Source organism: Canis aureus, chromosome 28 (genome assembly GCF_053574225.1).
Source record: "Canis aureus isolate CA01 chromosome 28, VMU_Caureus_v.1.0, whole genome shotgun sequence".
Lineage (NCBI taxonomy): Eukaryota > Metazoa > Chordata > Mammalia > Carnivora > Canidae > Canis > Canis aureus.
In genome coordinates, this window is record NC_135638.1 from 6,789,445 (window position 1) to 6,812,118 (window position 22,674).

Consider the following 22,674-nt stretch of genomic DNA (forward strand, 5'->3'; position numbering starts at 1 on the left):
CTGCATACTGGCCCATTTTTTGATCCAACCCTAATTCCTGTTTCCCAATAGTCAACTTTTGCTCAATAAATATTCTTCATAGGTGCTCTGCATTTGCCACTTTTTATTTCAGGCTCCATGTACTTGATCAGGTAACTTGCCTTTATGATGCCTTCTAATCAAACTTCTCCCTAAGGACAAACTCAGGCCTCACTTTCCCATTAAAGCCTTTCATATACAATTGTACCTTTACTGAACTTCCTTATTAGGGATCACTTTTGCACTCAAGGCAAGTACCTCTTAAATTAACACATAAGTAGGGACGACTGGGTAGTTCAGCTGTTGAGCATCTGCCTTCGGTTTAGGGCGTAATCCCAGGTCTGGGAATCAAGTTCCACATCGGGCTCCCTGTGAGAATCCTGCTTCTTCCTCTGTCTGAGTCTCTGTGTCTCTCATGAATAAATAAATAAAATCTTTAAACAAAAATTTAATACATAACTAATATTTCTCATTCATTTTTTTCTGAGTAACTTGGGGAAGAGCATTGTTTTGATTTGTATCCTGGTGATGATTCTTTTTAATATACAGCCTTGGGTATGTATTAGCTTTCCTTGTAAAATGGAGATAATAAAACATATTTTGAAAGGTGTTTATGAGGATAAAAAGAAATAGGAACATTGAAAATGCTGTTGGCCATGCAGGGCTGGAATCACATAGAAACCCTGGGAAATATAGGTGGATAATCTTTATACAATATAAAGAAATGTATACAAATGTGGATCAAAATGAGAGAGATCAAAATGAGATAAAAAGACAGTACAGTGAAACAATAGGTATTCTTTTCTTGGATTGTGTTGAATATTTCAGTGACATAGAGAACACTGAGGAAATAGAGACAAGGAATTAATTAAGGGAATCTCTAGTAGGTTAGTAATTACAGGTAAAAGGCTTTGTGCAAAGTGAGATAGGATGTATGATCTAGGACGTTGGGTATTTTCTATGTGTCAGTATTTTCTGGTATAAGCACTCCAGTGTATACATCATCCAAACCCTACCATGATTTTATCTTATTATCACTTTCATTTCATATCTATGGTAACTGAGGCACAAAAAATTGGGTGGAAAAAAAATTAAAATTGAATAACTTGCTCAAGATTATGCACTTAGTACACAGTATACCAGGATTCAAACCATAGGCTAATCTCCTAATTCTGCAGAATAACTACAACTGCCCCTAGTGCATAGAATTCATTTGGAGGGAGGTAGTTAGTGAACATATAAGAATCTTGCAGAGTTGGCAAACATAAATTCTGGCTTATTAAAGTCCCAAATTATGAGCCTCTCGGTAAGCAAAATTATATTACCAAACCAAATAAGCTCTGTGAAGCAAAGGATAAACTATATTCAAAGTCCTAACACACTGAAAGTGTTAGAGATAATGGAGTGGGGTTCTATTAAGGATGATATTAAAGTCTCTGAGGAAGATATGTGGAAGGAAAGTGAGGTAAAAAGGAAGGAGGAAGGTGAGGTAAAATAATACATATTAACATCCTAACATATTAAGAATTTAGTCCAAAATTCCAACAAAGACTCTAAATGGGTGTGGCTTGAGCACATGGAAAGCTCCATTTCCCTATGTTTCATAGCCATCAATTCCTTGCTACCTAAGAGTCTGGAATGTCTGCCTTGGTTCTTCCCTCCATGTCCAGTCTGAGATTAGAAACCAGTCTCATCTGGGGTTCTAACCCCATCTCTGTAAACTATGACCTCCATAGCATTCTAGAGGCCACTCAATCCAGCTCCCTATTTATATGCTTGTATGTGGAGCAAAGGGGAGAAGGAGGGTGGTTTCATTAGAAGGAAGGGCTTTTTCTGTGTCTTAGACGTGACAGGGCAGGAGTAGTCACTCAATGAATTTCATCCCTTCCCTCATGTTCTTCTCCTTTGACTGGATTATAAACAATTTAAATGTACTATATGCTTTCATATGCTTCATAGTTTTTAGGCAACCTAACTTAGTGGTTAATAGCAGAAATTTTGGTATCAGGTGAACCACACTTGAGTCCTCTCTGCTACTCCCTGTGATTTAAGCAGTTATTTAATTGCTCCACAGCCTGTTTCACTTGTACAATAGGGATTGTAATAGTACTTTCCTCTTAGACTTTTTATGAGATTCAAACTAAAAATTATGTGAAAAAACACTGGTGTCTATACCTTGGTAACCCCTTAGTAGAAATTACCTATTACTATTATTATTATTAACCATCAAGATTATGCTCAAGAAATGTTTTTTGAGCTCAGTTGCTGATTTATTGTCTCCTATGTTAAACAGCTGTCATTGCAAATTTGCAGTCAATTTAGTCTGTAAAACAGCAAGAAGAGACATTAGGATTATTCAATAATAAAGTGAGAATAAATGCACATATCGTCTTGCATTCCAAGGCCAACTTCTTTTATTCATACTTTGCTCACAGACATGTCTTGGGGTTAAATATATATGATAATTTTACTCCAGTTCAAATATGAAATTACTTTGGAATTTAAATAAATTTGTTCTGTCTTCTGAATATCTTCAGACCAGAACGACACAGCAGGGTAGAGAGGTAAATTTAGAGGTTATCTCTACGTGACAGTAAAAGTGGTCACTGATAGCTAAGAAAATAATAATAAAGAAAGTGGAAATGCTCATAAAGTTAATATCATTGTGAGCCTCCTATGTGGTTTAAATGTTATATGAATTAATCAACTACCTCCTTGAAATCTCCACTCACATGTCTCAGAGGCATCTTGAGCTTAGCATCTCCTAACTAAACCCTTGTGGCCTTTTCCACTCCCAACTTGTCTCTCAAGGCTTTCTACTAGTAGTAAATCATGGCCTAAATGTTAAAGACAAAACTGGACTCCCTTTCTCCCTAATTCCACCTTGCCTCATTTTCCCCCATGTAGCCCATCAGCAATTATTGTTGATTTAACCTTTAAAATATACCTCAACCTGCTTACATCTCTCCTCTTCATTGCCAACACCAGAGTCCATCCTCACATGTCTGAACAACTGAAATATTCATCTAATTCCTCTCTTCAATGCTTCTATTCCTTTTCTAAATTTTATTCTCTCCACTACAAGGGGAGTGATTTCTTAAAAAATATAAATGTGGTCATGTGGCTCCCCTGCTTAATTAACTCTGCTGTAATTTCCTATTGCAGTTACAAGAAAATTCAAACTCTTTTACTGAGGCTGGCAAGGTCCACCTTGAACCTAACCCATACCTATGGTTCCAGACTTGTCTTGAATAGCCTTCCTCCCTGCTCACCATCCTTCAGACATCTCAGGTTTTTTTTCCAGGTTCCAGATCACCCAAGTTGCCCTGGGGGCTTTGCACTTGCTGTTCCCTCTGTGTCAGAGCATTCGTCTTTCATAGAGGACTTCACTTACACTTCTGTTTTGTTGTAAGTACTGTTTCCCCAGAGAAGCCTGGACTGGACATTAAATAAGTCCCCACACTCACTATCTCATTATTCCCACTTAACACCCTACTTATTTCTTTCGCAGAACTTAATATTTTGCATTGCATATACATATACATACTTCCTCCATCAATGCATGTGTTTCTTTGCTTATCCAATGCCTGCATCCCAATAATAATATAAGCTGTGTACAAGCAGGACCATGTTGCTTATTTGCCAATGTATACTCTACACCTGACATTGTGCTTGACATGTGGTAAGGGCTTTTTAAATATTCATCCAATAAATTAATCTTAGAAATATATATAGTAATAGCTGAACTTATCTGGAACGTCTATAGACAGGTTACCTTTGAAAACCACATAGTAAAACTTCAGCAGAGCTTTTTAAAAGAAAATTCTAAATATGTTTAGAAGTCACCTTTTCAAGGTGAGGAAAAGGCAAAATAATTCTAGAAAGAAAAAAACAGAATTTATTTTAAAATGTCACACATATTAATTAAAATTAGAAATAAAGTATAAATTGAAACATAGAGAAAAGGAAATAATGAGTAAATTAGAAATACTTGGTAAAACAGTTTAATGATGGAGGCACCTGATGGCACAATTGGTCAAGCATCCAACTCTTAATTTTGGCTCAGGTCATGTTCTCAGGGTCATGAGATTGAGCCCCATGTAGAGCCCCAAGTCGGGCTCTGCACTCAGCATGGAGTCTGCTTAAGACTCTGTCTCCCTCTCTGCCCCTCCCCCCCTCACATGTTCTCCCTCTCAAATATATGAATAAATATTTTTAAAAAACAGTTCAATGATAAATGTGTAAGTCTTAGTTCATTTTAATATATCTAGTATTAAATTCTAGTATTAAATATGTATTAAATTCTTGCTTGCCTACCATGCCAGGTGCTGTGCTAGCCATAAAAGAGATGCATATGGAGAAATAGCCAAGTCAGTCTGTCTCTAAAAAGACCCATAGCCTGCAGTAATGGTTCTCCAACATCGGTAGGCCTTAGAACAATCTGGGTAATGTATTTAAATATGGAGCCCTGGACCTCCTCTTAAGGATTCTGGTTCAATAGATCTAAAGTGGCATCTTAGGATCTATAATTTTAACAAGCTCCCTACATGATTCAGATAAAGGTGCTCTTTGGGTTTGAATTTGAACAGTGCTGATATAGCTGGAGAGACCCATAGCAAGGGAAAATATACCATCTTGTGCAATAAGTGCTATGATGGGGCCAGCACAAGGTATGAAAGCTTGAAGGAAGAACTCATCCATGTTTAGAGATTAGTGCTAAACCAAGTCCTGGAGGATAAAAAGAAGTAGGTCAGAGTGAGAGCCATGAGGTCATATGGAGATACATGTGAATCTCTCCCAACAGAGAAGAGTGCTTCAGACAAAAACATGTTGATCTTAGTTGCTGCAGTGGGTGAGATTGGTGGACTGCTCAGCAGGACATATGGTGCCTTGTTATGCTAGGCTAGGAGTTTGACTTCATCTACAGGGTGATAACAATGATATAACCACATATAGATTTATACACACACAAACATATATAATGCTATATTTATAGAATCCAGATGAATAGCAGAGAGTGGATTGGAGGTGTGTAAAATGAGGTTCAGAGAAACCAGTTATAAAGTTTTCATAGTTATGCAGGTGAGAGATGGCAATAATGTGAAATAAGATATTGTGACAATGCAGAAGCCAGGAAGTGAATGGATGTGAGGGATATTAAAAAGATAGAATTGACAGATTTAATGATTGCTTGCATATGAAGGAAGAGACAAAGAGCAGCAGGGCTTCTTGATTTATAGCTGGACTGGGTTAATACAATATAGACATTAATAATAACTAATGAACTAATCATCAATAAAGGTAAACAGTCATTTTAGCAATGCAAAGATGAGAAGCCAGAGCTCTAGGAAAAAGTTCAAAGATGCATCGCAACATCAGTGTTTCTCCGTTAGTATTAGTCTTTACATTTTTAAATGAAATTTAAAAGTAAATTTAAAATACTAAGTATTTGAAAACTGATCGATCTATAAATAGTATTTTATATCTAATTGAAGTTTCAGATTATATTTCAATATAACCCAATATCTACACTTATTTCATAAGTATCAAAACACGGCAAAACTAAAGAATCATATTAAGAAATGCCTATATTCCTGGTTTTCTCTTCTTTTAAAGGGTCAATGAGTCAAAGAGATTGATCTTTGTAAATTTCTACACCATTACTTTTATAGTGAGAAAGTGGTGAATACAGTAAGAATTCAACCATCCTGGCCCACCTGCCCTGGCTCCAGATCAAGCATTGTACACCTAGTTCTGGCCAACTAGTTGAGAGTACGAGTGCCCGTGTCACTTCTGGACCACAACACAGAAAAGCAAGTGTGTGATCTTTAGGTGACATCTATTTTTTTTTTTTTTTTTTTTTTTTGCAGGTGACATTTTGCTGCAATTGTTGAAAAGGCAGGACCAAGCGATAGACATAGTTGAATCATTGTGTCACTGCGTGGAGGCCATCAGACTTCGCGTGAGTGAGAAATAAATACCTATATTGTTCAGCCATTGAAATTTCAGGGTTAATTTCTTACCAGAGTCCACCCTAACCCATCCTGACTAATACAGTAGGAAATTCTTTACTCATGTAAGGAGGTAGAAACTTGGCATGTCACAACACTCCTGGAGGCAGGCCCTACACTAGGGAATGTGTAAATGGAGCATTGGGATGACTTAACCAGACCAAAGATACTGTGTTTAAATGCCACTCAGAAGATATCTAGATTGATCTAGTGTTAAAAGAGGTGAAAGAGGTGGGAAGAATTAGCTTTGGCATCAACTGACTTCTGGTGTTGCTGTTTCAACCCTCCCTTTTACAGTTAGGAGTATCTTGACTCAGTCATGTTTGTTTCCAAGCAGAACACTGTACTTCAGACACAGTTATAATCCCTACAGGAGGCTACAACTGGGTGTGTCTATGGTAAGGCTAGCAGCTCTCTGTAATTAAAAACTCTCCAGATTGTGTGAGAGTAAGCACGAGAAAGTTGTCTTTTTGCAGTTAGCAAAAGTCCTGGTTCTGTTAAGAATGATACTCTCTTCAGGAAGGAGTAAAATATGGCTCAGAAAATGGACTAGGGCTAGAGGTAGAAGGAGTTTCTGCAGCTCAGATAAACCAAAAACCGTATTGCAGAAATATTTCCTTTGTATGCAAAGAAGGAAGTTGGTTGAATTATTTTACGCAACTAGAATAAAAACTAAGCCACATCTACAGCAAACACCAGTGTGGTTAAACTGAAACATACATATTTAAATTCTCTTTGCATTCAGCTGGAATCCTGCATCCTTTGTGTTTTCTGTGATTGAATTATTGCAATAATACGACTTTTTTTAGGTCTCATGAAAAATTAATAGTTTAATTCCTTGTGAGTATTATCAATATTAATGTAATGACTAAGAGTAACGCATATCATACATTACTTGCCTATGGCCTGTTTTATAGTGTCGCTCCCAACTTTGTTATTTAGATGAGCAATTATATAATTTTTAAAATATGAAAACCACTTCAATAACCATTTTACACACAGACTGCATGACATAAAGTCTTAACAGGATATAAAATGGTTCATTAAGTGTTATCTAACACGTCTATAGGAAACTCTCTGTGCTAGATTCCCTTTCTTGTGAATCTTATGTTTAATTATAGTCCCAAATGATTAATTTCCATACTTAAGAGGAAGTGGGAAGAACTTTAAGGCCTGACTTTGGTGTAGGGATGTACTTCAAACATATAAAATAATTCACAAACCACAGAGGGGAAGTTATAATTGACAGAGGAATTTTATATTACAAGTGCCTATTTAATCTTAGGGTAACAGTTATGTATATATTCTCTTCTTAAGGTCCTAATGGGACCAGAGTAGCCATTCTCATCTACTTGGAGAGAAAGGCAAAAAAAAAAAAAAAAAAAAAAAAAAGTCAAGTGAAGTATAAAATGACCCAGAATATAATCAGGATTTCCTATGGTGAACAAAATCACCGATCTTGGGACAGATGTATAAGATGACAATCATTTAAAAATATCTGTCTGGCTCTCTGGAAAGGAAGAACTTAACAAAAAATAAATTGGAAGAAACAATTAAGGTACTGTTTGTCATTTTCTTTTATTAAGAACAACAACAACAACAAAAAAAAACCCAATGCAAACAGTAGGTAAAGTGATCCTTATTTCATGTAAATCAATAAAGTCAAACAGTGACCCACAGGTATATTTGAATTTAGGACCTTGGCAGATCTGGTTGGGTCTGTAAAGATAAAAAGATACAATGGTGGGAAGAAGAGAAAAGAATTTTTAGTACTCTCAATGAATAGTTTTCTGTGTCTGGAAATTGAAAACTGATTCAAGAACTCAGCTAACATACGTAAAATAAAAATAATATAGTTCAAAATCATGGTCTCCAAGGAAATACCATCTTTAAAAAACCACAGATTCTTGACTGTAAGGTTACTACCCTGCACTGGCTAGTTTTCTTTAAAAGCTAAGGCTCAGTATGTTTTGAAAAACCAAAGATATCCCTCAATCCCAACATGCTAACTTCCTAATCCTTACCCACATTTTTCAAGTGCAAATTTTGAAATCACTTGACAGAGACTTCATTTGCAAGGCTTCTGAATAATGTTAGAGAATAACGTTATTTTTCCCTGTAAATTCTTGAGAATCAAAGTTAATGATTATATCCAAATACAACTGGGATTGCCACATGGCGGCTGTTAGCATTTGTTTTCTCTATTTTCTCTTGGACCATTGCACTTATTTGGCATTCACTATTATAAAAAATATTTAATTGCAGTTAAGGGAAAACACACTTCGAGCCAGCCTATTTTTGAGGTAACGGTAGTTGGTTCTCTATGTTATGCATTTATTCTCCTTCTGTTGCCTCCATCGGAATGTAAGAACAAGTGTCACAGAGCTTCAGAGCAAAGGTAAACAAATCCTTGAATTGCCCACAGAGTTTGCCAAGTGTGGAGCAGCTGCTATCGGGGGACAGAATCACAGAATGTAGTTAAACAGAAATAGAATATTCAAAACAGGACATGAGCAGCAGGGCTGGCCTAGTAAAATAGGAAGGAATGGCAAATTCAACTTAAAAGCTCTCCCTCCCTAGGGCTTGCAGCTTGCCATCCTCTTCAAGGGTAGCCATTGCCCTTGAGATGCCTTCGGTTGAACTGCAGTCCTCAGTTGTAGTTTTCCAGTGAGAGCGCTCACAACATCATCTGTCGTCCCAGCACACCTGTCTTCATTGTGTTCTCAGAGTGGGCATTGGGGTCTTAGCTCCATGCCTCACGGTCTTCAAGGGACTCATTAAATTTTAACAAAAGTTGTGGGAGACCTGTAATCTCCGTTCAGACTCCAACAGACTCAAACAGAGGAGCAGGATCTGAAAGAGGCTCCCTCTCTGCTGTCCGTGGCTCTCGGCTTGCAATCGACTCATCAACCAGGACTGAACTTCAGAGGTTGTACTACTGTTTTCCAGCTTATTTTCGTCTCTTCGTACTTGGTCTGTAGCATTCACTTTAAGGTGCTGCACAGATGGCTTGTTCAGGATGATGACGTTCATACCACCGGCTCTGGGGGGTGCTGGCTGCAAAGGACCCACAGCTCCATCTCCCTCCAAGAACGACCCTCGGCCCTCCCCCGGGGACAGCCTCCATCTAATGACTGGTCCACTGTGGGAGGGCAAAGACCTCATTTCCTTATTTTTTTTTTTTAAATTTTTTTAATTTTTATTTACTTATGGTAGTCACACAGAGAGAGAGAGAGAGAGAGAGAGAAGCAGAGACACAGGCAGAGGGAGAAGCAGGCTCCATGCACTGGGAGCCCGACGTGGGATTCGATCCCGGGTCTCCAGGACCATGCCCTGGGCCAAAGGCAGGCGCTAAACTGCTGCGCCACCCAGGGATCCCCTCATTTCCTTATTTAAGGGCCACTCCGAAGAGTCATTCCCATTCCAGAGCATTCCGTTGGAATAGGCTGAAGGCTCTGTTGCATCTGCATTATGGTCTGACCTCTCTCTGCCCAATTTTGCTGCCCTCATTTCATTACTGGTGCTGTTCCCATACGATGGCTGCAAGCAAATCTCTACGTCAGGGTCTACGACCTAATATACTTTTCCATGTAAACAACACCGTGGAGGCAGAGACTGTGTTTCATTTTATTTATTTTTTTTTTTATTTTTGAGAACTAGAAACATTTCCAGATTCTTCTAGTGGTACTGTGGTTATGAATTGCAAATACTTGGTAAAGGCTTCTCAGGCCTAAGTAACAGAATATAACTGCCTGCTTCTACTTGCCCAAATCACTGAGTTGCTGAAAGGCAGGAGAGAAGAAAGGAGGGAAGGCCTTCCTTCCTCGATCATGCTTTTTCATTTCTCCCAACATATATCTGGCGTGGACATAGTGTTTTCATCTGAACTACATTCTCTAATTGTTCTTACATGCCTGAAGTTTTATGTATGTGTGTGTTGGCCTCTAGACCACTATTTTTATTCAGAATGTAGCTTGAATCTCTCTACACTCTCTCCAATCCCTTGGCTCGCATTCTTTGATTTGGACTGACGTATCAAACCAGGGAAGTTCAGTATCTGGATTATATAAGTACCACCTCATAATTCAGTGCCCTACAGACACCACTAATCAGTCATGTGGCTCCCAACCCTCTCACTCCCTTTTGCATTTGGCAGCAGCCTCTGGTGTACGCAAGTGCTCTGGCCCTTTGAGCAGAATCCAATTTTAGCCCAGCCTTGGTCGTTTCCTATTCCTCTATCTAGGAAAGCAGCTGTCCATTTTCATACCATCTTCACTGGAAGATGAAGGCAGTAACTACATTCCTCCTATCTTTAGGAGCTATTCCAAGTACTCTAGATTTTGCTCCTTCCCGTGACTTTCCGGCTCGAACTCCTGAGTGTCATCTTTTGAGTCTGAGTCTCCCTCCTACTCCGGCTGCTGCTGACAAGGGCAAGCTGGGGCCACCTGGAGAGACAGAGGAAGATTTCCATGAAGCTAACAGCGGGTAACTTTCAGCAGTTCTCACCTTGTGCTTTCCAAAGCCCTGAGAGGACTGTGTGTGTGTGTGTGTGTGTGTGTGTGTGTGTGTAGAGTTTCAAAACTTAGATGTTCTCAGTAGAATTTGTTAGGTCCTCTGCATCTTTCCAATTCTACTTTCCCTCCAGATCCCCGCCCCCCCCTCCACCCCCATCAGGTGGCATTGGAATGACCACAGGCATTATTAGAATTCATTAATGGAAAGTCGAAGAATTAGGGATACACTTAATTTGGGCTCCGTGCTATGCATTTGTGTGATTTAGAGCCACTTTCATGTATAGTGAAGTTATTGCTAGCTATGCTAATCCCAGAATAGCTTCCAGAAATACTTATTCATCAGTGGGCAAAGCTGTAAGTGGAGAATTTGGTTCTTATCAGTGCCTCACCACAATAGAAATGTGCACAGCACTGTAGCATTCGCAGTAAAAAGACCTACAGAAGTTCTCAGAAGTCCTGCGTTTGCAGGGCACACACAGGTAGCAGTACTGCAAACACAGCACACGTGTGTGTAGGCACGTGTTTTATGCATTCTGAGCATCAATTATAAAAAAAAAAACCCAACTTTCGATTACCCATGACAGAGGAAAAACTAAATGATCATTTCATTCTCTTTATGTGAAAATTTAAAATACAACTATCATGCGAAGGAGGAAAGAGCATGCAGCCAAAAAAATTGAGAAAAAAGTACTGTGAGATATATCAGCAGATCATTAATAAGAACATTATGCTGTTTTGATTTTTTGATGCTTGTTCTGTTTGTCAACATTTTAAAATTTGTAATTTTGTTGTGATTCCTTCTCTAATTCTAAATAAACTTGTCCTCTCTATATTTAATTTTATATTCAAAATATTGTATTATTTCCCCTAAAAAAATCCGCCACCTAGTTGTGAGGCCTTCAGGCCCCATCAAACCTGAGCCCACCCCTGGGGGGCTCGAAGCTTCTTTGCACAGTGTGGCTCCATGTGTTGCAGAAACAAGAGGGTTTCCTACTTAGAGCCAATTAAGCATGGCTTTATTTTTGTCAATTTGAAACATGAGCATGGAATTTTAGAGCAGGAAGAGGCCAAAGATATAATCTAGCATGATATTGTTTTTCAGGTGAGGAAACTGAGGCTGAGCGCAATCATGGCTTTATCGGCTTTATCAAGTTCCTAAGCCTTGTTTCAGCAGGTGATCTATGGAACAGGGGGTTACCACAGTGCCCCAGGACAGCGAGAGTGACACGGGAATTCTTGAGAAGGTGCTGGCAGAGAAAGTTCCACAAAGTGATTTCAACCCCTTCACAGTTGGCTTGAGACTGGAGAGCAGAGGTGGACATAGATGCCTGAGTAAAGAAGAAGGCCTCCGACCAGAGACAGTGCTCTTCCAAAAAAGGGACTAATGTTTTTTAAGAAATGGTAGAAGTTAAATTCTTAACCACTTCCAAGAAATTGTAGCCTTAAAGACTTTGATCTTTAGATTATGGACAGACTTTTTATTTTTTAAGATTTATATTTATTTATTTATTTATTTATTTATTTATTTATTTATTTAGGAGAGAGAGAGAGCACATGTGAGTGGAGGGAGAGAGAGAGAATCTTAAGCAGATTCCCCACTGAGGGTGGAGCCCAGTGCAGGACTCTATCTCATGACCTGAGATCATGACCTGAGCCAAAATCAAGAGTTAGATGTCAGGCAGCCCTGGGGTTGGGGGTGGGGGGGCTCAGTGGTTTAGCTTAGCCACCTGCCTTTGGTCCAGGGCATGATCCTGGGGTCCGGGGATTGAGTCCCGGGTCGCACTCCCTGCATGGAGCCTGCTTCTCCCTCTGCCTCTCTCTCTCTCTCAGTCTCTCATGAATAAATAAATAAAAATTAAAAAAAAAAAAAAGAGTTGGATGTCTAACCGACTGAGCTACCCAGGTGCCCCTATGGGCAGACTTTTATTTATTTTTATATTTTTATTTTTTTTAAGAATTTATTTATTTATTCATGAGAGACACAGAGAGAGAGGCAGAGACACAGGCAGAGGGAGAAGCAGGCTCCCTGCGGGGAGCCCAATGTGGGACTCGTTCCCAGGACCCTGGAACCATGACCTGAGCTGAAGGCAGAGGCTCAACCACCAAGCCACCCAGGTGTCCCCATGCCAGACTTTTAATCACTGGGTTTACTGTATGGTACAATTAGTTCTCAAATGTAAAACTGTAATCTCACTCTTGATAAACGTCATTATTTTACCACTTTCATATTTATTTTATTTGGCATTTCTTTCTCATTCTGTCTCTTTTTGTCTCTCTCTCTCTCTCTCTCTCTCTCTCCACACTCACACCTTTTGGAGTAGGTAGGGCAGTGTTTTTGTTTTTGTTTTTGTTTTTGTTTTAAAGATTTTATTTATTTATGAGACACAGAGTGAGAGAGAGAGGCGAAGACACAGGCAGAAAGAGAAGCAGGCTCCATGGGGGCGGGGGGAGCCTGACGTGGGGCTCGATCCCAGGACTCCAGGATCACACCCTGGGCTGAAGGTGGGCGCTAAACTGCTGAGCCACCCAGGGATCCCAGGTAGGGCAATGTTATTGGTAAAAAATTTGAGGTCCAAAGTAGCTAATAACAGGTTAGAACTAAGACTAGAAATGAGGCCTCCTAATCTTTCCAGGGTTTTCTCTTTATATCATAGGATCTCCAGGATTAACACAAGAAACCCCTTGTTTTATTTGCCTTCATTGACTTGACAAAAGCAGATCTAGTTTTATGTAAGAACAAGTAATTGCCACCTGGTGTGATTGAAGAGAGGTCAATCTTTCCCTAATGACAAGACTCTACCATCAATAACTCTTCCTTTATGTTCAACTTTCATATCTTTTGAATGTCCCAGAGGTATGCCTTTAGAGAAGAATTCCCAATGTATTTGTGTGAATGGATTTGTGTGCTTTATTTACTTCTTAGTTAAGTAAGGAAAGGAGAGTATCAGGACTTCTATTTCCTCTCATAATTATAATTTTTGATACTCATAAATTTTTTGTTATTACATTATAATTTACTAGTATTTTTCTTTTTTTAAGGTTTTACTTATTTATTTGACAGAGAGAGCACAAGCAGGGGAGCGGCAGGCAGAGGGGGAGCCATTGGGAAGCTCAGCAGGGAGCCCAATGGCAGGCTGCATCTCAGGACCCCAGGATCCTGACCTGAGTCAAAGGCAGACCCTCAGCTAACTGAGGTACCCAGGTGCCCCGGGATTTTTCTTTATCATTGAATATTCTATAATTGGAAGAATATTTTAATGGTCCTATTGATGATTTTCAGAATCACATCATTTGATCCATGCAGCAAATCACTGCTCATGTAACATTTCTGTCCATAAAAAGATTTTTTTTTGATTCTCATTCATGTCAAGAATTTTCTCGTTAATAGTTAGAGTCATCATAACAACTCTCATTTGTTTAGTTTTTATGTAATGAGATAACAAAGCACTAATCTTCCTTAATCTCATTTGGTCCTCCTGGCACCCCTGTGGAAAGAGCAGGGAAGTGATTACTATCAGCGTTTGGCAGTCAAAGAAACAGGCCCAGAGTAAGTTCATTGCCCATAGCAAGGAAGTAGCAAGACAATCAAAATTCTGACTGCAAGGCTGTTAGTTTTGCTTAAGGTCTTGTGCTTTACTTACTGAACTTTTTGCATTTCTGATGAAAACCATAGGCTCTATGCAGCGAAATTCGCACGGAATGGCAAAACATGAATTAATTCTATCATTAAATGAGAGCCAGAGTGACTCAAAGTAGAATATATGGGTCACGAATTTTGGTGAAAGTGCTCAGTTCCCCAGAGAGTGAACACTATCAATAAATGCCACGGAAAGTGGTAAAGCAACTCTGCAAAGTAGATCCCACCTGTGAAAAATGAAGTTAAATGAGGAGAGGGATCTTTCTCATCTATGATAGGTTTCAAATGATTCTACAGTACAGCTTCCTTCCTTTTATGTACCTCAATACCATTGAAAAGAACAGGAGCAAACTCATTCTGATCATAACTTAGCCATTTTTTAATTTTCTTTCCATAATGCACAATCTCTAGGAAAACCATCACCACTGATCATCTGACACTTAAATATTTTGTTATCTCCTGTTGTAATCCAGTGTGCTGACTTCAATAACTGATAGTAATAGGCCTTGTTATATGGTGGTTTAAAGCCTTAAATTTTTTTTGATTGATGATTTTACTTATTGCTACTATTTTGAAATACTTGTAGCAGTTTATTATATTTTTTATCTTATCATTGATCACTCTTGCTATAGAGAAGTTCTAAATCAAAAGCAGAAAGAAATACAGGCTCTGTTATCTGTATCATGCTTAGAAATGCCCAGTTCCCTTGTATTAATGTGTTATTCTCTAGGACTCAAATTTCATGCTACAAATATTTATTTGCCTTGTCCTGGATGCAAACAATTTTATATTTTATCTGTTTTAGAAATCTTGTCTTTTTTTTTTTTTTCAAGAATAGGGTCTCCAGGTATTTTTTTCTGTTATTTATAATTTATTTGCATATTTGTTTGACCCAATATGTATATACTGATAATAGTCTGACTTCCTCGATATATATATATATAGTGGTTGCAGAATTACTAACACATACCCCAGTGAGAAACAAATTTACCAACTAGAGTACTGTGTTTGTGTATAATTCTTTTATCTTTAGCTTTATAGTCAAATCACTGTTTTGCAAGCTTACTTAGGTCAGCTCTTTTCTTACTCACTCCCGCCTGTGTACCTATGTTATTCATACACTTACATTTCTTTGTCGCAGACTGCATTCTATTTTAGATTCCTCTTATATCTTGGCTGATTTTTAAAAATTAACATAGAGTAAAATTTCCTCTTTGTGAAATACCGTTTCATGGAGGTTGACAAATGTATGGAGTCATGTATCCACCATGACAGTTCCAATGGTTTTCCAAACTGGAAGTTACCCAAAGTCACTGGACCGTTTTTCATTGCTGCTAGCAATATTTAAGAATGCATCCTCCACTGGTTTGAGAATATGGAATCATGTCCCTCATAAATGAAGGTGGTATGAAAATTAAATGTGAAAAAAAAAATGTAGAAACTGTAAATTGTGAAGGGTTACACAAAGAAGTGATTTTTATTCCAGTTGGTCATTTTATCTGAATGTCCTCATGGATTGTGGCCATATGGGGAAATGTCAACTGGAGGAGAGCCTGGTTTAATCAGCGTCAACCAGGAAGATAAAGATAAGTGCTTTAAACATCTGGCATGCTGTGTGTGAGAACCTCCTGTATCAGAATTTCCTGGAGCATGGGAGACAGTTTAGAAATGGACAGTGACTAGACTCCCTATAAAAATAAAACTCTGACCCTCAATCTGTAGCAACCAGCCTAATAGGCCAACCTACTATGCAGAGTAACTAGCAAGGAAGTCAGACTATTATCAGTATCAAACAGCCCAGGAAGCCAAATAATAGCCCCTGTAACAATTGGCCCCAAGTGGCCAGGACTTAATAACTAACAGTGTCCTAATTTTTGCCTCTGCTTCTAATTTAGGATTAATGGGAGAAGGCCAAATATGGACCTCTAACAAGTCACAGAAGATGCCCCACTTCTTCTTAGCCTGCCTGCAGCTTTCCCATGTCAACAGTCTTCAATTGGGTATATCTGATATCTTAGTCTTCGGGGCTGCTATAAGAAAAATACCGTTGGGTGGTTTAAACAATAAATATTTGTTTCTCACAATTCTGGAATCTGGGCTGAAAGCTCAGACAATTTCAGTGTCTGGTGAGAGCCTGGCTCATAGGCAGCCTTCTTGCTGTGTTCTAACATGGCAGAAGGGGTGGGAAAGCTTTTGAGGTCTCTTTCATAAGCGCTCCATCCTCATGATCTAATTACCTCCCAAAGGCCCTACCTCCTAATACCATGACATTGGGAGTTGAGGTTTCAACATTTGAATGTGGGTGGGGTGGGGTGGTGGTGGTGGTGGTAGAGAGACACCCAAAGAGTCAGACCCCAACACCTGAAGTCTTCCCCCCCCAACACCCCCACCCCTCCTACCCCTCCACCGCTGCCCAGGATAACGGCTCTCTGCTTCTCTGCCTATCTCTGTCAAATGCAAGAGATAGGGCTCACTCCCTAGCGATAGCAAGCTCTGAATAAATAGCCTTTGCTTGCTCTCATTTAGTGTTCTTCGTTTATTTCCACAGGTGCTTTTTAAAAATTTATATTCCTAGGCCCTACTCCAGACCCATTGAATCAGAATTACTGAAGGAGAGGCCCAGATGTCTGCATTTTAAAGAAGCTCCCCAGGGTGATTCTTTTGCATATGAAATTTGAGAACTATTGCACCTAGTGCCACCCCACAGAACTTCCTCCTAAATTTTGCCTTGTTTAATATTTTTATAAATATTTGGATGAAGATATGGATGTGCTGATCAGATCTGTCATTGCCATAAAGGTAGGAAAGTTAGTGAATATGCTAGACATCAGAAGCAAAATGAATTTTGATCTAAAAAGCTGGAAACAGGACTGAAACTTAAGAAGATTATATCTTATAAGAGCTCATAGGACACTGTTAGAGTTTAATTTTATGTATATGTATGGGCATATATACTGGGCAGGGTTTGATTCATGGACCTATATATGAAAATGACCTATAGAAGTGAATTGGCAGGGTTTTTAAAATTTAGTATAATGAACAGATTTATAATTGCCAAATTTATTAAAAGAATTAATAAATTTCATTGGATCCTGTGCTCGTTCGATGATCTAGACTATTATGTCTGGCTTGGGCTCCATATTTTAAGGAAAAACAGTGTATAAGGAATGATGTTCAAAACAGCTCAAACAACTGAGCATATTTACTCACCACTTAAAAGAATGTTATCTGAGGCTCAAACTCCTATTATTTAGGCATAATTCAGACTTTTGCATTCATATCAACTGTCCATTTTTTTGTGATATTTCTGTAAAATGTTCTAAAGAGATTCTGCTTACATTCTATCCTCAGGAGAGTTTAAAATGAATTTTATACAATCATGTAATTCTACAGGTGGGATGTGAATGCATAAAAAAATTTAATGTGCATTTTTAATGTGAAAATATTCAGGCTTTTATCAGATTGACAGCAGGAGACTTGAGTTGTGCGTCTGTTATAGCTCTGACACTTTTCTTTCAACAGCCAAATGAGTATTACAATAGAGGTTTTCAATTTTCAAACTTGCCTACATTCTAGCTTACTTTCTAAGGATATGTATATATCCATATCCATATATATATATATATATCTCCATGGCCTGCTATTGGTTTTTAACTTATTTCATTCTCTCATTCATTCATGCATTTATTCATTTTTGCATTTCTGTTTCTGTTCAATAACTACAAAGCACTTCCAATCGTGTATGCTATACAATGAGTAGCAAGGTACAGGCACTTCATAAAAAAAGGATTCAATTGAATGAGGAAATAAATACATTCAACCACATGATTGGCACATGATGGGGAGGGAGGCTCTTCACATGTACGGTGTCCTTGATTTGTCTTTAATCCTATGTGTCCCATATAGTAGTCCAGCCACATATGGCTATTGAGCACTTGAAATGTATCTACTTCAGGCTGAGATGAGCTGTAAGCTCCAGATTTTGAGGACTACCAAAAAATATATATAAATTATCTCATTGATGTTTTATGTTGACTGCATATTGAAATTTTAATATTTTAATATATTGAGTTAAAGTAAAATATAAAATTCCTTTCTCTTGTTTCTCTTATTTTTTAAAAAAGATTTATTAATTTATTCATGAGAGACATAGGGAGAGAGAGAGAAAGAGAGAGGGGGGCAGAGACAGAGGCAGAGGGAGAAACAGGCTCCCTGCAGGGGGCCCGATGTGCGACTCAATCCCAGGACTTTGGGATCATGCCCTGAGCTGAAGACAGCCGCTCAATTGCTGAGCCACCCCGGCGTACCTCTCTTTACTTCTTAAAATCTGGATTCTAGAAAATTTAAAATTACGAATCTAGCTCTTAATATGTTATTTTTAATGTTTCTCCTTTTGAGGCAACATTAATGTTTATGAGCTCAGGCTTGGGTATTAAAAGTAGATTCATGTTTACATCCCAGCTCCCCAGTTGGCTAAGGCAGTGGTGAGACTTAACTGGAAGTATGATAACAATAACAATAGAGGTAAGAATCATTAACGCTTAAGGCAGCATTTGCTAACTGCCAGACCCAACTAAATGCTTTCCATATGTTAATTTGTTTAGTTCTTGCAAGATCCTTCAGGTAGTTACTATTATTATTTCCTTTTTACATATGAGGAAACTGAATCACAAAGAGGTTGTATAAAAATATGTTAAAGTGCTTGAAACAGAAGCCGCTAATTATTTTTATTGTAATCATTTTGTTATACTCCCATTCTTGGGCTGAGCAGGATGTTGAATAGCTGAGGTGACGGTACCTGCAAGGCGAAAGGTAAAGTCAGTTCACAGACTGATAAGGTATGTAGATTAGGAAAAGGTTGGGTTAGGAATTTTGCTTCAATCAATGTCATAATTAACAAATGCTACAACAGTGGTGTTCTAAGGGGGTGATTTTGCAGGGTGTATATGACAGTATGTGGAGATGCATTTGTTGTCAAAACTCAGGGGCCGCTGCTGGCACCAAATGGGTAAAGACCAGGGATGGTGCTAAACTCCTGTGACGCACAGGACAGCCCCCAATAAGAGAGCATGATCTGGCCTCAAATGTCAGTAGTGTTCAGGTTGAGAAATCCTATATAAGAGTAGGAAAAAAAAAGGATGGCAGAAGGGATAGAAAGATGGAAGGAAGGAAAGAAAGGGAAATGGGGAGGGAAGAATGAAGGAAGGAAAAAAGGAGGAAGGAAGGAAGGAAGGAAGGAAGGAAGGAAGGAAGGAAGGAAAGAAGAGGAGAAGAAAAAGTTGATACACAGTCATTTTTCCAGGTTTGATCAGGGCTTTCTTGGAATGATGACAACAGAGCGGTATTATGATTCACTCTAATACGGCTACAACAAAAGTTTACACATTTATTATTCCAGTATAACCCTTAGCAAAGTTAGAGGAGGGGCAGTGAGGCAGGATCCGTCTCAAATGACTTTTTCACTCCGTGGAGTGATAACCCTGGGGCCATTTATTCCTGGCCAATGACAAGCTAATAAAACAAACCATTTATCTGATCCTGTGGTCTTTTTTTTTTTTTTGGCTATATATTAAGCAGTGCAGTATCAACCAATCTCTGTTCCCTCAAAAACTGCTTTTCTGCCTATAATTTTGAAGATTTCTTCAGTGTAGAATTGGACTACCTTTCTTTGGTTTATTTATTTATTTATTTATTTTAGATTTTATTTATTTATTCATGAGACACAGAGAGAAAGAGAGGCAGAGACACAGGCAGAGGGAGAAGCAGGCTCCATGCAGGGAGCCCGACGGGGGCGATCCCGGGTCTCCAGGATCACACCCTGGGCTGAAGGCAGCGCTAAACCTCTGAGCCACCTGGGCTGCCCCCTTTCTTTGGTTTGTTTGTTTGCTTGTTTGTTTATTTATTTATTTATTATTTATTTATTTATTATTTTTCTTTCTTTGGTTTAGATGAGATTTGGGGAGTAAGCTGTGGACTGGAAAGAGTCATATAGGATTTTGCTTGTGAATCACTAATTTATCTCTATTTAGTGAGTTTTGCATAATGGCTTCAAGTGATGACTATTTCCTAGGGCTGGAGGGCCAGCTCCCTCTGAGAATGGATGCCTGAAAGCAAAAATGGTCCGGAAACAATTTCCCAAAGAACTTCCAAATAAGGCTGTTTTGGCTCTGAGGGAGTGCTTTGGAACTTTATAAAATGTGAAAATGTAAACGCGAGGGAGAATTCATTGTTTATAATGTTTAAAATTACATACTCTGTAATCTTTTTAGCAGTAAAACTCTTCCCATCAATGGTAATTTATGAGTGCTATTTCAAGAAGAGATCATTATATTGGTTTCTCTATATGTGCAACTCTAATTGAAAAATAAGAATCAATTGTATTAAAACACATGGATTTTCTATTGGCTTATTTTTCACGTGTCACTGACTTCATCTCTATAAATATGTAGCTCTACCCAAAACTGAAAATAATAAATAGAAATTTCCACCCTGTTTACTGGGATCCTTTCCTAACGTCATGCTTTGGTGTGGAACATATTTAAAGGCCAGTCATGAGGCAGAGAGGTGGAATGAAGTCCACCAGAGATGGCGAATTTTTCGTGGAAAAACTGCAATGACACCACAGAATCAACACAGTGAGTCAGTAAACACATTATGAGTCATTTATACTTTGGAATAATAAGCAGTCTTTACAAAAGAATGAGATTGCTCTGTATGCCTTGAGACAAGTAAAATTTTCAAGGCATTGTTAAATTGAAAACCTCAAGTTGCAGAGCAACTTGTAAAGATGATTTATTTATGAAAAAAGCCCTGAAGATACCTATGTCTAAGTACACACCTATGTATGCAAATATATACAATAGGATTAGAACAAAAGGCTGCACCCAAAGCACGGACTTGGGGTTGTGGGTACGAAGTGCAAGGAACTCCTGGATTTTTTTCTGAATATATCTGTTTTTATTTGAATTTTTTTATATAGGAATATAATTATGTATTATTGACATTAAATAGTGAAAAATGTTATTAAGAGCAATGAAAACATCTTCTTTATATTTCCTTGTTTTCATAATCTCCCATGTCTGGTTTTAGTTTAGGAAGGCAGACACACACACGTATACACACACACACGCACACGCATGATTACTTTGTATATCTAGAAATCACAGCTCTTCTGGAAATTTTCATTTTCTCCTTGGAAACTTTGAACGCAAAGTTGTTTGGGATGCATTCTTCAGTCAGACTTGTGAGGGAGGGGCTTCTGCTTGCCTAGGGAACATATTGAAAAGAAACACTTTTGTTCTTGCTCTTGTTTCTGGATGAGCATGAGGATGGGAAAGTGTGCTAGAACAGATTTGACAATCTGGGAAGTTGGCACCAGTGCAGTCAATTTTGAGGAAAAATGAGACTTAAAGTGTTGCAGAGTTATGTTTTTGCCCTGTCTTTTATTCAGTCCCGTGTGGCCTGACTCCACCACTACCCTCAAAGGAAGGGCCTCGGGACAAAGAACTTGGACTTGGGCTCTAGTGCTCCCCATACCCCAAAAGGCTTGTTTATTGACGCCTGAAGTGGTGATATTTTGGTCTTGAACCTGATGAACAAAAGACCATGGAGAGTGGTCTCTGTGGGAGACAGACAGATGGGGTTAGTGGGACAGCAATGGAAGAGAAGCTAAAACCTGTGCTCCTGCTCTAGTTATAGACCATGGGTATGTTCCCTAACCTCTCTGAGTCTCGATTTCCTCATCTTTAGGGTGGGGTTAATCACTCCTTTGCTTATTTCACAGGATGCTGGGGAAAGAAATGAGATCTGTGTGGACACATTTTATAAGGAGGAGCTCCTTCTGTATATCTCAATATCAGAATTTGGCAGATTGTTTTGTAATTATCCCTTTTGAGTTGTATCCCCCACTGAATTTTGAACTCTTTAAGGTTAGAGGCTGTATCTTTAAGGTTAGAGTTGTATCCCCCACTGAATTTTGAACTCTATAAGGTTAGAGGCTGTATCAGGCTAAGGATGTTTGCATCCTTAGCTTGACACAGAGTAGGCACTTAATAAATGTTTCCTGCAAGATTGCCAATTATTGAAATACAAAATAATGGAGCCTTAAAGTTAAGGAATATAAGACTCCAATGAAATGATTTTGGGGTAGGACCATGGACTTTTTTCCAGAATGGAGCACAGGAGAACTAATTTCCTTTTCTACAGCACTTCTTAAGAAAACACAGCATACTATGAGCTGATTGTGGTGAAAAAGGAATATAAAATTATCACCCTTAGTTTATTTGTATTTGTTTAGCTCATTTGGTTATAGCGCTTTCCAGTGTTTTTCACATTGTGGTCTGCATAGAAAATGACGATATTTGTGTGGCACACAGAGTACTTAGGTTCAATGTAGTGCCAAGGGATGTGGACTTTGCATGCCCTCCACTCCTCCCAGTCATCTTGAGAGCTAAGAAAGAACCAGAAACCATATTTTGCCACTTGTAACCATTGA

General features: G+C 38.6%; 1 long non-coding RNA gene across 4 annotated transcripts in view; it reads left to right on the plus strand.

Annotated features, from left to right (window-relative positions):
* Window positions 1-20,672, plus strand: part of LOC144300357 (uncharacterized) — a 216,601-nt gene extending 195,929 nt beyond the window's left edge. For all 4 annotated transcript variants that reach the window (XR_013366931.1, XR_013366928.1, XR_013366929.1 and 1 more), the window contains 7 exons: window positions 3,323-3,426; window positions 5,889-5,980; window positions 10,346-10,514; window positions 11,646-11,787; window positions 13,583-13,737; window positions 16,076-16,180; window positions 16,729-20,672. This is a non-coding gene — a long non-coding RNA (uncharacterized LOC144300357). The remainder of the gene's footprint in view (window positions 1-3,322; window positions 3,427-5,888; window positions 5,981-10,345; window positions 10,515-11,645; window positions 11,788-13,582; window positions 13,738-16,075; window positions 16,181-16,728) is intronic.
* The last annotated feature ends 2,002 nt before the right edge of the window (window positions 20,673-22,674 follow it).